The 19012-nt window shown below is 25.7% G+C and overlaps 1 protein-coding gene across 1 annotated transcript in view; it reads left to right on the top strand.

The window, feature by feature from the left end:
• Positions 1 to 19012, top strand: part of ZFTRAF1 (zinc finger TRAF-type containing 1) — a 44409-nt gene that overhangs the window by 3739 nt on the left and 21658 nt on the right. The gene's annotated exons all lie outside the window — the stretch shown is intronic.

The raw sequence follows: 19012 nt of genomic DNA, 5'->3' as shown, positions 1-19012 counted from the left end.
AAGTGTCCCCAGGGGTCACCAATTCACCCCAGGGCCACCAAAGTCCCCTCAGGGCCACCAAACCTCCCCTCAGGATGGCCCTGTCCCCTCCTGGGCCACCAAAGTGTCCCCAGAGGCCACCAAAGTGTCCCAGGGGCCACCAAAGTCCCCTCAGGGTGTCCCTGTCCCTTTATGGGCCACCAAATGTCCCCCAGGTGCCACCAAAAGTGTCCCAGGGTGTCCCTGTCCCCTCCTGGGCCACTGAATCCTCGCCAGGGCCACCAAAACTTTCCCAGGGCCACCAGGGGCCACCAGAGTCCCCTCAGGGTGGCCCTGACCCCTCCTGGGCCACCAAAACCATCCCAGGGCCACCAAGGTCCCCTCAGGGCCACCAAAACCATCCCAGGGTGTCCCTGTCCCCTCCACAGGCACCAAACGTCACCAGGGGCCACCAAGGCCTCACTTTGTCCCCTCCTGGGCCACTGAATCCTCCCCAGGGCCACCAAAGTGTCCCCAGGGCCACCAAGGTCCCCTCAAGGTCCCCCTCAAAGTGTCCCAGGGCCACCAAACCCCCCTGGGGTGTCCCTGTCCCCTCCAGGGCCACCCAAGGCTCCCCCAGGGCCACCAAGGGCTCCTTTGTCACCCCCTGGGCCACCAAAGTCCCCAAGATGTCCCTGTCCCTTCCTGGGCCACCAGTGTCCCCTTGAGGGCCACCAACACCTGGGGCCAGCAAATCTCTGCCAGGGCCACCAAGGTCCCCTCATGGGCCACCAAACCCCCCCAGGGCCACCAAAGTCCCCTCAGGGTGTCCCTGTCCCCTCCAGGGCCACCAAACTGTCCCAGTGGCCACCAATTCACCCCAGGGCCACCAAGGTCCCCTCATGGGCCACCAAAGTGTCCCCAGGAGCCACCAAACCCACCCAGGGTGTCCCTGTCCCCTCCAGGGCCACCAAACCGTCCTGGTGGCCACCAAAGCCTCCAGGGGCCACCAAAGTGTCCCAGGGCCACCAAGGTCCCCTCAGGGCCACCAAAGTGTCCCCAGGGTGTCCCTGTCCCCTTCAGGGCCACCAAAGTCCCCTCAGGGCCACCAAAACCATCCCAGGGTGTCCCTGTCCCCTCCTGGGCCACCAAAGTGTCCCCAGAGCCACCAAGGTGTCCCAGGGGTCACCAAAGTGTCCCCAGGGTGTCCCTGTCCCCTCAGGGCCACCAAGGCCCGGGGCCACCAAAGTGTCCCAGGGCCACCAAGGCCAGGCTGGATGGAGGCGTTAATTAATGAGGAGTTAATTAGTGTGGGGTAATTAATGGGGGGAATTAAGGGGGAGTTAATTAATGTGGGGTAATTAATGTGGGGGAATTAATAGGGGGGAATTAATGAGGGAGAATTAATGGGGTGTAATTAATGGGGTGTAATTAATGGGGGTAATTAATGGGTAATTAATGTGGGGGAATTAATGGGGTGTAATTAATGTGGGGTAATTAATGGGGGTTAATTAATGTGGGGTAATTAATGGGGTAATTAATGAGGGGTAATTAATGGGGGTAATGAATGTGGGGTAATGAATGTGGGGTAATAAATATGGGGTTAATTAATGTGGGGTAATTAATGGAGTTTAATGTGGGCTAATTAATGAGGACTTAATTAATGTGGGGTAATTAATGCTGGGGTTAATTAATGAGGAATTAATGTGGGGTAATTAATGTAGGGGTGATTAATGTGGGATAATGAATGTGGGGGTAATTAATGTGGGGGAATTAATGGGGTTAATTAATGGGGGTAAATAATGAGGAGTTAATTAATGTGGGGTAATTAATGCTGGGGTTAATTAATGAGGAGTTAATGTGGGGTAATTAATGGGGGGTAATTAATGGGTAATTAATGTGGGGTAATTAATGTGGAGTTAATTAATGGGGGTAATGAATGGGGGGTAAATAATGAGGAGTGAATTAATGTGGAGTAATTAATGCTGGGGTTAATTAATGAGGAGTTAATGTGGGGTTAATTAATGGGGGGTAATTAATGAGAAGTTAATTTATGTGGGGTAATTAATGTGGGGTAATTAATGAGGAGTAAATTAATGGGGGTCATTATTGTGGGGTAATTAATGGGGGTAGTTAATGAGGGGTAATTAATGGGGGTAATTAATAGGGGTTAATTAATGTGGGGGAATTAATGGGGGGGAATTAATGTGGAGTAATTAATGGGGGGTAATTAATGTGGGTAATTATTGGGGGTTTATTAATGTGGGGGTAATTAATGTGGGTAATTAATGGGGGTAATTAATGGGGGGTAATTAATGGGGGGTAATTAATGTGGGTAATTAATGGGGGGTAATTAATGGGGGGTAATTAATGTGGGGTAATGAATGTAGGGGTTAATTAATGTGGGGGTAATTAATGCCAGGGTGGGATTTATGTAATTGGTATTGCTTGATTAATTAATTGATTGATTAATTGGTTGATTATTAAATAAATTATATAATTGATTAATTGGTTGATTAGTTATTTAATGGATTAATTAATTAATTGATTAATTGGTTGATTAGTTATTTAATTGATTAATTAATTGATTAATTGGTTGATTAGTCATTTAATTGATTGATTAATTTGTTGATTCGTTATTTAATTGATTAATTAATTGATTAATTGTGGGCTTGATTGAGGAATTAATTAATTCAGGGATTGATGAATTAATTAATTCAGGGATTAATTTAATCTGGGGTTAATTAATTCCAAGATGGGATCCAATGAATTGGGGAGTGATTGATTAATTAATTGATTAATTGATTGAATGATTGGTTAATTAATTGATTAATTGATTAATTATTTGATTAATTGATTACTAGAGGGATGGATGGATTGCTTGATTAATTCAGGGATTAATTAAATCTGGGGTTAATTAATGCCAAGATGGGATCTATTTAATTGGTTAATTGATTGATTAATTGCTTGATTAATTAATTGATGAATTCAGGGATTGATTGATTGATTAATTGTGGGATTAATTAAATCTGGGCTTAATTAATGCCCGGTTTGGATCCAATGAATTGGGGATTGATTGATTAATGAATTAATTGATTTTGCAATTAATTCTAGGATTAATTAATTTGGGATAATTAATACCAGGGTGGGATCCCATGCATTGATTAATTGATTGATTGATTACTTAATTTAGAAATGGATTAATTGATTGATTAATTGATTGATTAATTGATTGATTAATTAACTGATTGATTACTTAATTGAGAAATGGATTAATTGATTGATTAATTGATTGATTGATTAATTCAGGGATTCATTGATGAATTAATTGTGGCATTAATTAAAACTGGGCTTAATTAATGCCAGGATGGGAACAAATTAATTGGGGATTGATTGATTAATTAATTGATTGATTGAATAATTACTCAACTGTTTAATTAATTGGTTGATTAATTAGTTGATTGATTGGTTAATTAATTGATTAATTATTTAATTAATTGTTTGATTAATTGGTTGGTTAATTGATTGATTAATTAGCTGATGAATTATTTGATTAATTGATTAATTAATTCAGGGATGGATTGATTGATTGATTGATTAATTAATTAATTGTGGCATTAATTAAATCTGGGGTTAATTAATGCCAGGGTGGGCTCCAATAAATCTGTTATTAATTGATTGATTAATTGGTTGATTAATTGATTAATTGAGGGATTGATTGAATAATTAAATCTGGAATTAATTAACTCTGGGGTTAATTAATGCCAGGAGAGGCTCCAATGAATGGATTGATTGATTAATGGATTAATTGATTGATTAATTGATTGAATAATTGATTGATTAATTCAGGGATGGATTGATGAATTAATTCTGGGATTAATTAAATCTTGGGTTAATTAATGCCAGGGTGGGATCCAATTAATTGGGGATTGATTGATTAATTAATTGATTGATTGATTGAATAACTGCTCAACTATTTAATTAATTGGTTGATTAATTGATCGATTAATTAGTTGATTAATTATTTGATTAATTGCTTGATTAATTCAGGGATGGATGGATTGATTGATTAATTGTGGCATTAATTAAATCTGGGGTTAATTAATGCCAGGATAGGCTCCAATAAATCTGTTATTAATTGTTTGATTAATTGGTTGAGTAATTGATTAATTGCGGGATTGATTGAATAATTAAATCTGGGATTAATTAAATCTGGGGTTAATTAATGCCAGGATGGGCACCAATGAATTGGGGATTGATTGAGTAATGGATTAATTGATTGATACATGGATTGATTGATTGATTAATTAATTCTGGGATTAATTAAATCTGGGGTTAATTAATGCCAAGATGGGAACCAATGAATTGGTTGTTGATTAATTGATTGATTGGTCATTTAATTGATTAATTAATTGATTAAATCAGGGATTGATTGAGGAATTCATTCTGGGATTAATTAAATCTGGGCTTAATTAACGAATTGGGGATTGATCGATTAATGGATTAATGGATTGATTAATGGATTAATTAATTGATTGATACATGGATTGATTGATTAATGAATTAATTCTGGGATTAATTAATGCAAGCATAGGAACCAACTAATTGGTTAATTGATTGATTAGTTAATTGATTAATTGATTAATTGGCTGAATAATTGATTAATTAATTGATTGATTGATTGGTTATTAATTGATTGCTTAACCCAGGGATTGATTGATGAATAAATTCTAGGATTAATTAATTAAATCTGGGATTAATTAATGCCAGGATTGGATTTAATTAACTGATTAATCAATTGAGCCCTTAATTAATTAATAGCTGGATTAATTAATTAATTCAGGGATTGAACAATTGATTGATTAATTGTGGGATTAATTAAATCTGGGGTTAATTAATGAATTGGGGATTGATTGATTAATGGATTTAATGATTGATTAATGGATTAATTGATTGATTAATGGATTAATTGATTGATTAATGGATTAATTGATTGAGTAATTCAGGGATTGATTGATTGATTAATTGTGGGGTTAATTAAATCTGGGATTAATTAATGCCACGGTGGGATCCAATCAATTGGGGATTGATTATTTAATTAATTGATTAATTGATTAATTGATTGATTAAGGAATTAATTATGGGGTTAATTACTGCCAGGATGGGATCCAATGAATTATTTATTGATAGATTAATTAATTGATTAATTATTAATTGATTCTTAATTGATTGCTGATTTATTAACTCAATCTGGCATTAATTTAATATGGGATAAATGAATTGATTAATTAATTAATTTTTAATTGATTATTAATTGATTAATCGATCTATTAACTCAATCTGGGATTAATCCAAGAATCAGATCTAATTAACTGATTAATTGATTAATTAATTGATTAATAAATGGGGAATATTGGGATTAATTAATAGGGGAAATATTGATTAATTAATTGGGAATAATTAATGGGGAAATATTGATTAATAAATGGGGAATATTGGGAATAATTAATGAGGAAATATTGATTAATAAATGGGGAATATTGGGATTAATTAATGGGGAAATATTGATTAATAAATGGGGAATATTGAGAATTAATAATGGGAAAATATTGATTAATAAATGGGGAATATTGGGAATAAATAATTAATAAATATTGATTAATAAATGGGGAATATTGGGAATTAATAATGGGGAAATATTGATTAATAAATGGGGAATATTGGGAATAATTAATGAGGAAATATTGATTAATAAATGGGGAATATTAGGATTAATTAATGGGGAAATATTGATTAATAAATTGGGAATATTGGGAATTAATAATGGGGAAATATTGATTGATAAATGGGGAATATTGGGAATAATTAATGGGGAAATATTGATTAATAAATGGGGAATATTAGGAATAATTAATTAATAAATATTGATTAATAAATGGGAAATATTGGGAATAATTAGTGGGGAAATATTGATTAATAAATGGGGAATATTGGGAATTAATAATTAATAAATATTGATTAATAAATGGGGAATATTGGGAATTAATAATGGGGAAATATTGATTAATAAATGGGGAATATTGGGAATTAATAATTAATAAATATTGATTAATAAATGGGGAATATTGGGAATTAATAATGGGGAAATATTGATTAATAAATGGGGAATATTGGGAATTAATAATGGGGAAATATTGATTAATAAATGGGGAATATTGGTAATATAAATTAGAAAATATTGATTAATAAATGGGGAATATTGGGAATAATTAATTAATAAATATTGATTAATAAATGGGGAATATTGGGAATAATTAATGGGGAAATATTGATTAATAAATGGGGAATATTGGGAATAAATAATTAATAAATATTGATTAATTAATTGGAAATATTTGGGATAATTAATGGGGAAATATTGATTAATTAATTGGCAATAATTAATGGGGAAATATTGATTAATAAATGGGGAATATTGGGAATAAATAATTAATAAATATTGATTAATAAATGGGGAATATTGGGAATAATTAATGGGGAAATATTGATTAATAAATGGGGAATATTGGGAATTAATAATGGGGAAATATTGATTAATAAATGGGGAATATTGGGAATAATTAATTGAGAAATATTGATTAATAAATTGGAAATATTTGGGATAATTAATGGGGAAATATTGATTAATAAATGGGGAATATTGGGAATTAATAATTAATAAATATTGATTAATAAATGGGGAATATTGGGAATTAATAATGGGGAAATATTGATTAATAAATGGGGAATATTGGGAATAATTAATTAATAAATATTGATTAATTAATGGGGAATATTTGGGATAATTAATGGGGAAATATTGATTAATAAATGGGGAATATTGGGAATAATTAATTAATTAATTAATATTGATTAATAAATGGGGAATATTGGGAATAATTAATGGAAAAATATTGATTAATAAATGGGGAATATTGGGAATTAATTAATAAATATTGATTAATAAATGGGGAATATTGGGAATAATTAATGGGGAAATATTGATTAATAAATGGGGAATATTGGGAATAATTAATGGGGAAATATTGATTAATAAATGGGGAATATTGGGAATTAATAATTAATAAATATTGATTAATAAATGGGGAATATTGGGATTAATTAATGGGGAAATATTGATTAATAAATGTGAGAAATGAGGAATGAAATGGTAAAAATGAGAATTAAAAATAGGAAAAAATTGGAATTAAAAAGGTGGAAAAATGAGAAATTAAATGGAAAAATAAGAATAAAAAATGGGAAAAAATTGAAATTAAAACCATTTAAAATATTTGAAATTAAATAGAAAAATAAGAATAAAAAATGGATAAAAATTGCAATTAAAATGGTGAAAAAATGAGAAATTAAATGGAAAAAGAAGAATAAAAAATGGGGAAAATTTGGAATTAAAATGGCGGAAAAAAGAGAAATTACATGGAAAAAATCCAATAAAAAATGGAAAAAAATGAAATTAAAAACATTTTAAAAATTCGAAATTAAATAGAAAAATAAGAATAAAAATGGGGAAAAATTGCAATTAAAAATGGTTAAAAAATTCGAAATTTAATGGAAAAATAAAAATAAAAAATGGGGAAAATTGGAATTAAAAATGATTAAAATATTTGAAATTAATTGGAAAAAATCCAATAAAAATGGGGAAAAATTGAAATAAAAAATCTTTAAAAAATTCGAAATTTAATGGAAAAATAAAATTTAAAAATAGGAAAAAATTGGAATTAAAAAGGTGGGAAAATGAGAAATTGAATGGAAAAAATTCAATAAAAATTCAATAAAAAATGGGGAAAAATTGAAATTAAAAGGTGGAAAAATAAGAATAAAAAATGAGAAAAATTGCAATTAAAATGGTGAAAAAATGAGAAATTGAGTGGAAAAATACCAATAAAAATGGGAAAAATTGGAATTAAAAATGTTTAAAAAATGAGAAATTAAATGGAAAAATAAGAATAAAAAATGGGAAAAAAAATGGAATTAAAATAGCGTAAAAATTCGAAATTAAATGGAAAAAAATCAATAAAAAATGGAAAAAATTGAAATTAAAAAGGTAAAAAAAAGAGAAATTGGATGGAAAAATACCAATAAAAAATGGAAAAAAAATTTAAATTAAAAATCTTTAAAAAATTCGAAATTTAAGGGAAAAATAAAATTTAAAAATAGGAAAAAATTGAAATTAAAAAGGTGGGAAAATGAGAAATTGAATGGAAAAAATTCAATAAAAAATTCAATAAAAAATGGGGAAAAATTGAAATTAAAAGGTGGGAAAATAAGAATAAAAAGTGGGAAAAATTGCAATTAAAATGGTGAAAAAATGAGAAATTAGATGGAAAAATACCAATAAAAATGTGGAAAAATTGAAATTAAATTAATTTAAAAATTCGAAATTGAATAGAAAAATAAGAATTAAAAATGGGGAAAAAATGGAATTAAAAGGGTGAAAAAATAAGAATAAAAATGGGAAAAAAATCAATTTAAAAGGTGGAAAATGAGAAATTCAATGGAAAAATACCAATAAAAATGGGGGAAAAATGGAGTTAAAAAGGTGAATAAATGAGAAATTATTGGAAAAATACCAATAAAAATGGGAAAAAATTGGAATTAAAATATGGAAAAAGGAGAATAAAAGTGGGACAAAAATTTGAAAAAATTGGAATTAAAATGGTGGAAAAATGAGAAATTAAATGGAAAAACACCAACAAAAATGGAGAAAAATTCAAATTAAAACCATTTAAAAAATTCGAAATTAAATGGAAAAATAAGGATTAAAAATAGGAAAAAATTGGAATAAAAAGGTGGAAAAATGAGAAATTCAGTGGGAAAAATCCAATAAAAAATGGAAAAAAATTGAAATTAAAATGGTGAAAAATGAGAAATTAAATGGAAAAATAAGAATAAAAAATGGGAAAAAATTGAAATGAAAAGGTGGAAAAATAAGAATAAAATATGAGAAAAACTGCAATTAAAAAGGTGGAAAATTGGATTAAAAAGGTGAAAAAATAAAAATAAAAAATGGGAAAAATTGAATTAAAAATGCGTAAAAAATTGGAAATTAAATGGAAAAAATCCAACAAAAAATTGGAAAAAAATTCAAATTAAAACCATTTAAAAAGTTCAAAATTTAATGGAAAAACAAAATTTAAAAATAGATAAAAAATGCAATTAAGAAGGTGGAAAAATGAGAAACTCAGTGGGAAAAATCCAATAAAAAATGGAAAAAATGGAATTAAAAATGTGAAAAAAAGAGAAATTAAATGGAAAAATAAGAATAAAAAATGGGAAAAAATTGGAATTAAAATGGCGGAAAAATGAGAAATTACATGGAAAAAATCCAATTAAAAATGGGAAAAAATGGAATTAAAAATGCGTAAAAAATTCGAAATTAAATGGAAAAAAATCCAATAAAAAATGGAAAAAATTCAAATTAAAACCATTTAAAAATTCGAAATTAAATAGAAAAATAAGAATAAAAAATGGATAAAATTGCAATTAAAAAGGTGGAAAAATGGGAAACTGAATGGGAAAATAGCAATAAAAATGTGGAAAAAATGCAATTAAAAAGGTGAAAAAATGAGAATAAAAATAGGACAAAAATCGGAAAAAATTGGAATTAAAATGGCGGAAAAATGAGAAATTACATGGAAAAAATCCAACAAAAAATGGAAAAAATTGAATTAAAAATGTTTAAAAAATTCGAAATTAAAGGGAAAAATAAGGATTAAAAATGGGAAAAAATTGGAATTAAAATGGCGTAAAAATGAGAAATTACATGGAAAAAATCCAATTAAAAATATGGAAAAAATTGAATTAAAAATGCGTAAAAATTCGAAATTAAATGGAAAAATAAGAATAAAAAATGGGAAAAAATTGGAATTAAAAAGGTGGAAAAATGAGAAATTAAATGGAAAAAATCCAATAAAAAATGGGAAAAAAATGGAATTAAAAAGGTGAAAAATGAGAAATTAAATGGAAAAATAAAAATAAAAAATGGATAAAAATTGGAATTAAAATGGCAGAAAAATGAGAAATTATTGGAAAAATACCAATAAAAATGGGAAAAAATTGAAATTAAAATGGCGGAAAAATGAGAAATTAATTGGAAGAAATCCAATAAAAAATGGGAAAAAATTGGAATTAAAAATGTGGAAAAATGGGAAAGTGAATGGGAAAATACCAATAAAAAATGGGAAAATACCAATAAAAATGGGAAAAAATTGCAATTAAAAAGGTGGAAAAATAAGAATAAAAATGCGAAAAATTGCAATTAAAAGTGTTGAAAAAATGAGAAATTAAATGGAAAAATAAGTATAAAAATAGGAAAAAATTATGATTTAAAAAACTGGAAAATGAGAAATTTACTGGAAAAAATTCCATAAAAAATGGGAAAAAATTGGAATTAAAATGGCGTAAAAATTCGAAATTAAATGGAAAAAATCCAATAAAAAATGGAAAAAAATTGGAATTAAAAAGGTGGAAAAATGGGAAAGTGAATGGGAAAATACCAATAAAAAATGGGGAAAAATTGGAATTAAAAAGGTGGAAAAATAAGAATAAAAATGGGAAAATTTTCAATTAAAAAGGTGGAAAATTGGAATTAAAATGGCGTAAAAACTCAAAATTAAATGAAAAAAATCAACAAAAAATATGGAAAAAATTGCAATTAAAAACATTTTAAAAATTCAAAATTCAGCAGAAAAAAAAACTAAAAATGGGAAAAAATTGCAATTAAAAAGGTGGAAAAATGAGAAATTGAGTGGAAAAAATCCAATAAAAAATGGGAAAAAATTGAATTAAAATGGCGTAAAAATTTGAAATTAAATGAAAAAAAATCCAAAAAAAATCCAAAAAAAATCAAATTAAAACCATTTAAAAAATTCGAAATTTAATGGAAAAATAAAATTTAAAAATAAATAAAAATTGCAATTAAAAAGGTGGAAAAATGGGAAATTAAATGGAAAAAATCCAATTAAAAATGGGAAAAAATGGAATTAAAAAGGTGAAAAAATAAGAATAAAAAATGGAAAAAAATGAGATTAAAAAGGTGGAAAAAAGACAAATTAATTGGAAAAAATCCAATTAAAAATATGGAAAAAATTCAATTAAAATGGCGTAAAAATTCAAAATTAAATGGAAAAAATCCAACAAAAAATTGGAAAAAAATTCAAATTAAAACCATTTAAAAAATTCAAAATTCACCAGAAAAACAAAATTTAAAAATAGATAAAAATTGCAATTAAGAAGGTGGAAAAATTCGAGATTAAATGGAAAATAGGAATAAAAAATGGGAATAAAGTGGAATTAGAAGGGTGAAAAAATGAGAAATTAATTGGAAAAATAAGAACAAAAAATGGGGAAAAATTGAAATTAAAAGGATGGAAAAATGAGAAATTACATGGAAAAAATTCAATAAAAAATGGGAAAAATTGAAATTAAAAGGGTGGAAAAATGAGAAATAAAATGGAAAAATAAGAATAAAAAATGGGAAAAAATGGAATTAAAAAGGTGGAAAAATGAGAAATTAAATGGAAAAATAAGTATAAAAATAGGAAAAAATTATGATTTAAAAAATTGGAAAATGAGAAATTTAGTGGGAAAAATTTCAATTAAAAATGGGAAAAATTGAATTAAAAATGTGTAAAAATTCGAAATTAAATGGAAAAAATCCAATAAAAAATGGAAAAAAATTGGAATTAAAAAGGTGGAAAAATGGGAAAGTGAATGGGAAAATACCAATAAAAAATGGGAAAAAAATGCAATTAAAAAGGTGGAAAAATAAGAATAAAAATGGGGAAAATTTCAATCAAAAATGTGGAAAAATTGCAATTAAAAAGGTGGAAAAATGAGAAATTAATTGGAAAAATAAGAATAAAAAATGAGAAAAATTGAAATTAAAATGGCGTAAAAAATTCGAAATTAAATGGAAAAAATAAAAAAAAATGGAAAAAAATTCAAATTAAAACCATTTAAAAATTCGAAATTAAATAGAAAAATAAGAATAAAAAATGAGAAAAAATTGGAATTAAAAATGTTTAAAAAATTCAAAATTCAACAGAAAAATAAAAATAAAAAAGGGGAAAATATGAAATTAAAAATGTTTAGAAAGTGAGAAATTAAATGGAAAAAGAAGAATAAAAATGGGAAAAATTGGAATTAAAAAGGTGAAAAAATAAGAATAAAAAGGGGAAAAATTGCAATTAAAATGGCGGAAAAATGAGAAATTAATTGGAAGAAATCCAATTAAAAATGGGAAAAAATTGGAATTAAAAGGTGGAAAAATAAGAATAAAAAATGGAAAAAATTAGATTAAAAAGGTGAAAAAAATGACAAATTATTGGAAAAATACCAATAAAAAATGGGAAAAAATTGGAATTAAAATGGCGTAAAAAATTCAAAATTAAATGGAAAAAAACCAACAAAAAATCCAAAAAAATTCAAATTAAAACCATTTAAAAAACCCAAAATTCACCAGAAAAACAAAATTTAAAAATAGATAAAAATTGCAATTAAGAAGGTGGAAAAATGGGAAACTGAATGGGAAAATACCAATAAAAATGGGAAAAATTGCAATTAAAATGGCAGAAAAATGAGAGATTACATGGAAAAAATTCAATAAAAAATGGGGAAAAAATAGAATTAAAAATGCTTTAAAAACTCGAAATTGAGTGGAAAAATTCCAATAAAAATTGGTAAAAAGTGCAATTAAAAAGGTGGAAAAATGAGAAATTGAATGGAAAAATACCAATAAAAAATGGGAAAAAATGGAATTAAAAGGTGAAAAAATAAGAATAAAAAATGAGAAAAATGGAATTAAAAGGATGGAAAAATAAAAATAAAAATGGGAAAAATTGAGATTTAAAAGGTGGAAAAATTTGAAATTAAATGGAAAATAAGAATAAAAAATGGGAAAAAATTGGAATTAAAATGGCAGAAAAATGAGAAGTTAAATGGAAAAATTTCAATTAAAAATGAGAAAAAATTGAATTAAAAATGTGTAAAAATTCGAAATTAAATGGAAAAAATCCAATAAAAAATTGGAAAAAATTGGAATTAAAAAGGTGGGAAAATGGGAAAGTGAATGGGAAAATACCAATAAAAAATGGGAAAAAATTGGAATTAAAAAGGTGGAAAAGTAAGAATAAAAATGGGAAAAATTGTAATTAAAATGGTGAAAAAATGAGAAATTAGATGGAAAAATACCAATAAAAATGGGAAAAATTGGAAATTAAATTCATTTAAAAATTCGAAATTAAAGGGAAAAATAAGAATAAAAAATGGGGGAAAATGGAATTAAAAAGGTGGAAAAATAGGAATAAAAATAGGAAAAATTGAATTAAAAATGCGTAAAAAATTTGAAATTAAATGGAAAAAAACCGACAAAAAATGGGAAAAAAATCAAATTAAATACATTTTAAAAATTGGAAATTTAACAGAAAAATAAGAATAAAAAATGGAAAAAAATTGGAATTTAAAAGGTGAAAAATGAGAAATTATATGGAAAAATAAGAATAAAAAATGGGAAAAAATTGGAATTAAAAAGGTGAAAAAATGAGAAATTACATGGAAAAATATCACCAAAAATATGGAAAAAATTACAATTAAAAATGTTTAAAAAATTCGAAATTAAGTGGAAAAATAAGAATAAAAAATAGGAAAAAATGGAATTAAAAAGGTGAAAAAATAAGAATAAAAATGGGAAAAATTTCAATTAAAAAGGTGGAAAATTGGAATTAAAATGGCGTAAAAATTCGAAATTAAATGAAAAAAAATCCAAAAAAAATCCCAAAAAATTCAAATTAAAACCATTTTAAAAATTCAAAATTCAGCAGAAAAACAAAACTAAAAATGGGAAAAAATTGCAATTAAAAAGGTGGAAAAATGAGAAATTGAGTGGAAAAAATCCAACAAAAAATGGGAAAAATTGAATTAAAAATGCTTAAAAAATTCGAAATTTAACAGAAAAATAAGAATAAAAAATGGGAAAAAATCAATTAAAAAGGTGGAAAATGAGAAATTCAATGGAAAATACCAATGAAAATGGGGTTAAAAAGGTGAAAAAATGAGAAATTATTGGAAAAATGCCAATTAAAAATGGGAAAAAATTGGAATTAAAAATGGGAAAAATTTCAATCAAAAATGTGGAAAATTGGAATTAAAAAGGTGGAAAAATGAGAAATTGAGTGGAAAAAAATTTAATAAAAAATGGAAAAAAATTGAATTAAAAATGTTAAAAAATTCGAAATTAAATGGAAAAAGAAAAATTAAAAATGGGAAAAAATTGGAATTAAAATGGCGTAAAAAATTCGAAATTAAATGGAAAAAATCCAATTAAAAACGGGAAAAAATGGAATTAAAATGGCGGAAAAATGAGAAATTAAATGGAAAAATGCCAATAAAAATGGGGGGAAAATGGAGTTAAAAAGGTGAAAAATGAGAAATTGTATGGAAAAATTGAAATTAAAAATAGTTTAAAAATTTGAAATTAAATGGAAAAATACAAATAAAAAATGGGAAAATTTGGAATTAAAAACATTTAAAATATTTGAAATTAAATGAAAAAATAAGAATAAAAAGTGGGAAAAAATTGCAATTAAAATGGCGGAAAAATGAGAAATTCAGTGGGAAAAATCCAATAAAAAATGGGAAAAAATGCAATTAAAATGGCGTAAAAATTCGAAATTACATGGAAAAAATCCAATTAAAAATATGGAAAAAATTCAATTAAAATGGCGGAAAAATTCGAAATTAAATGGAAAAAAATCCAACAAAAAATCCCAAAAAATTCAAATTGAAACCATTTAAAAAATTCGAAATTAAATGGAAAAATAAGAATAAAAAATGGATAAAAATTGCAATTAAAAAGGTGGAAAAATGAGAAATTGAGTGGAAAAAATCCAATAAAAAATGGGAAAAAATTGGAATTAAAAAGGTAGAAAAATGAGAAATTAAATGGAAAAATAAGAATAAAAAATGGGAAAAAAATTGAATTAAAATGGCGTAAAAATGAGAAATTAATTGGAAAAATAAGAATAAAAAATGGATAAAAATTGGAATTAAAAAGGTGGAAAAATGAGAAATTAATTGGAAAAATTCCAATAAAAATGGGGAATATTGAAATAAAAAATGTTTAAAAAATTCGAAATTAAAGGGAAAAATAAGGATTAAAAATGGGAAAAAATTGGAATTAAAAAGGTGGAAAAATTCGAAATTAGATGGAAAAATACCAATAAAAAATGGGAAAAAATTGAATTAAAAATGTTTAAAAATTCGAAATTAAATGGAAAAAGAAAAATTAAAAATGGGAAAAAATTGGAATTAAAATGGCAGAAAAATGAGAAATTAAATGGAAAAAATCCACCAAAAAATGGGAAAAACTTCAATTAAAATGGCGTAAAAATGAGAAATTATATGGAAAAATAAGTATAAAAATAGGAAAAAATTATGATTTAAAAAATTGGAAAATGAGAAATTTAGTGGGAAAAATTTCAATTAAAAATGGGGAAAAAATGGAATTAAAATGGCGGAAAAATGAGAAATTACATGGAAAAAATCCAATTAAAAATATGGAAAAAATTCAATTAAAAATGCGTAAAAATTCAAAATTAAATGGAAAAAAAATCCAAAAAAAATCCAAAAAAATTGCAATTAAAACCATTTAAAAAACTCCAAATTTAATGAAAAAACAAAATTTAAAAATGGGAAAAAAATTCAATTAAAAAGGTGGAAAAATGGGAAACTGAATGGGAAAATAAGAATAAAAAATGGGGAAAAATGACAAATAAAATGGAAAATAAGAATAAAAAATGGGAAAAAATTGCAATTAAAATGGCGTAAAAATGAGAAATTACATGGAAAAAATCCAATTAAAAATATGGAAAAAATTGAATTAAAAATGTTTAAAAATTCGAAATTAAATGGAAAAAGAAAAATTAAAAATGGGAAAAAATTGGAATTAAAATGGCGGAAAAATGAGAAATTAAATGGAAAAAATCCACCAAAAAATGGAAAAAAATGGAATTAAAATGGCGTAAAAATGAGAAATTATATGGAAAAATAAGAATAAAAAATTGAGAAAAATTAGAAATAAAAGAGTGGAAAAATGAGAAATTAATTGGAAAAATAAGAACAAAAAATGGGGAAAAATTGGAATTAAAAGGGTGAAAAAAATGACAAATTATTGGAAAAATACCAATAAAAAATGGGAAAAATTGCAATTAAAATGGCATAAAAATTCGAAATTAAATTGAAAAAATCCAATTAAAAATATGGAAAAAATTGAATTAAAATGGCGTAAAAAATTCGAAATTAAATGGAAAAAATCCAACAAAAAATGGAAAAAAATTGCAATTAAAACCATTTTAAAAAATTCGAAATTAAATGGAAAAATAAGAATAAAAAATGGGAAAAAAATGCAATTAAAATGGCGGAAAAATGAGAAATTAAATGGAAAAATAAGAACAAAAAATGGATAAAAATTGCAATTAAAAAGGTGGAAAAATGAGAAATTAATTGGAAAAATTCCAATAAAAATGTGGAAAATTGCAATTAAAAATGTTTAAAATATTTTAAATTAAATGGAAAAGTAAGGATTAAAAATAGGAAAAAATTGGAATTAAAATGGCGGAAAAATGAGAAATTGAATGGAAAAATAAGAATAAAAAATGGGAAAAAATTGGAATTAAAAAGGTGGAAAATGAGAAATTCAATGGAAAAATACCAATAAAAAATGGGAAAAAATTGAAATGAAAAGGTGGAAAAATAAGAATAAAATATGAGAAAAATTGCAATTAAAAAGGTGGAAAAATTGGATTAAAAAGGTGAAAAAATAAGAATAAAAAATAGGAAAAATTTGAATTAAAAATGTTTAAAAATTCGAAATTAAATGGAAAAAATCCAACAAAAATTGAAAAAAAATTCAAATTAAAACCATTTAAAAAATTCGAAATTAAATAGAAAAATAAGAATAAAAAATGAGAAAAAATTGGAATTAAAAATGTTTAAAAAATTCAAAATTCAACAGAAAAATAAAAATAAAAAAGGGGAAAATATGAAATTAAAAATGTTTAGAAAGTGAGAAATTAAATGGAAAAAGAAGAATAAAAATGGGAAAAATTGGAATTAAAAAGGTGAAAAAATAAGAATAAAAAGGGGAAAAATTGCAATTAAAATGGCGGAAAAATGAGAAATTAATTGGAAGAAATCCAATTAAAAATGGGAAAACATGGAATTAAAAAGGTGGAAAAATACCAATAAAAAATAGGAAAAATTGAATTAAAAATGCGTAAAAAATTGGAAATTAAATGGAAAAAATCCAACAAAAAATTGGAAAAAAATTCAAATTAAAACCATTTAAAAAGTTCAAAATTTAATGGAAAAACAAAATTTAAAAATAGATAAAAAATGCAATTAAGAAGGTGGAAAAATTCGAGATTAAATGGAAAAAATCCAATAAAAAATGGGAAAAAATTGGAATTAAAAAGGTGGAAAAATGAGAAATTAAATGGAAAAATAAAAATAAAAAATGGAAAAAAATTGAATTAAAAAGGTGGAAAAATGAGAAATTGAGTGGAAAAATACCAATAAAAATGGGAAAAAATTGGAATTAAAATGGTGAAAAATGAGAAATTAAATGAAAAAATTGAAATTAAAAATGTTGAAAAAATAAGAAATTAGATAGAAAAACACCAATAAAAAATGGGAAAAAATATGATTAAATACGTGAAAAAATAGGAATAAAAAATAGGAAAAATTTGAATTAAAATGGCGAAAAAATGAGAAATTAAATGGAAAAATACCAATAAAAAATGGGAAAAAATTGGAATTAAAAGGTGAAAAAATAAGAATAAAAATGGATAAAAATTGGAATTAAAATGGCGGAAAAATGAGAAATTAAATGGAAAAATAAAAATAAAAAATGGATAAAAATTGGAATTAAAATGGCGTAAAAAATTCGAAATTAAATTGAAAAAATCCAATAAAAAATGGGAAAAAATTGGAATTAAAAAGGTGAAAAATGAGAAATTATTGGAAAAATACCAATAAAAATGGGAAGAAATTGAAATGAAAAGGTGGAAAAATAAGAATAAAATATGAGAAAAACTGCAATTAAAAAGGTGGAAAAATTGGATTAAAAAGGTGAAAAAATAAGAATAAAAAATGAGAAAAATTTGAATTAAAAATGTTTAAAAAATTCGAAATTTAATGGAAAAAGAAGAATAAAAAATGAGAAAAATTGCAATTAAAATGGCGTAAAAAATTCGAAATTAAATGGAAAAAATCCAATTAAAAATATGGAAAAAATTCAATTAAAATGGTGTAAAAATTCGAAATTCAATGAAAAAAAACCCCAAAAAAATCCAAAAAATTGCAATTAAAACCATTAAAAAATTCGAAATTAAATGGAAAAATAAGAATAAAAAATGGATAAAAATTGCAATTAAAAAGGTGGAAAAATGAGAAATTAAATGGAAAAATAAGAATAAAAAATGGGGAAAAATGAGAAATAAAATGGAAAATAAGAATAAAAAATGGGAAAAAATTGCAATTAAAAAGGTGGAAAAATACCAATAAAAAATGGGAAAAAATTGGAATTAAAAAGGTGGAAAAATGGGAAATTAAATGGAAAAATAAAAATAAAAAATGGGGAAAAAATTGGAATAAAAAATGGGGAAAAATGAGAAATAAAATGGAAAATAAGAATAAAAAATGGGAAAAAATTGCAATTAAAATGGCGTAAAAATGAGAAATTACATGGAAAAAATCCAATTAAAAATATGGAAAAAATTGAATTAAAAATGCGTAAAAATTCGAAATTAAACAGAAAAATAAGAATAAAAAATGGAAAAAAATTGGAATTAAAAAGGCGGAAAAATGAGAAATTACATGGAAAAAATCCATTAAAAAATGGGAAAAAATTGAATTAAAAATGTTTAAAAAATTCGAAATTAAATGGAAAAATAAAAATGAAAATTGGGAAAAATTTGAAATTAAAATGGCAGAAAAATGA

The sequence above is a fragment of the Agelaius phoeniceus genome, chromosome 1, assembly GCF_051311805.1.
Source record: "Agelaius phoeniceus isolate bAgePho1 chromosome 1, bAgePho1.hap1, whole genome shotgun sequence".
Lineage (NCBI taxonomy): Eukaryota > Metazoa > Chordata > Aves > Passeriformes > Icteridae > Agelaius > Agelaius phoeniceus.
The sequence above is the reverse complement of the archived record's forward strand: the minus strand, read 5'-3'. Positions and strand labels throughout refer to the sequence as shown.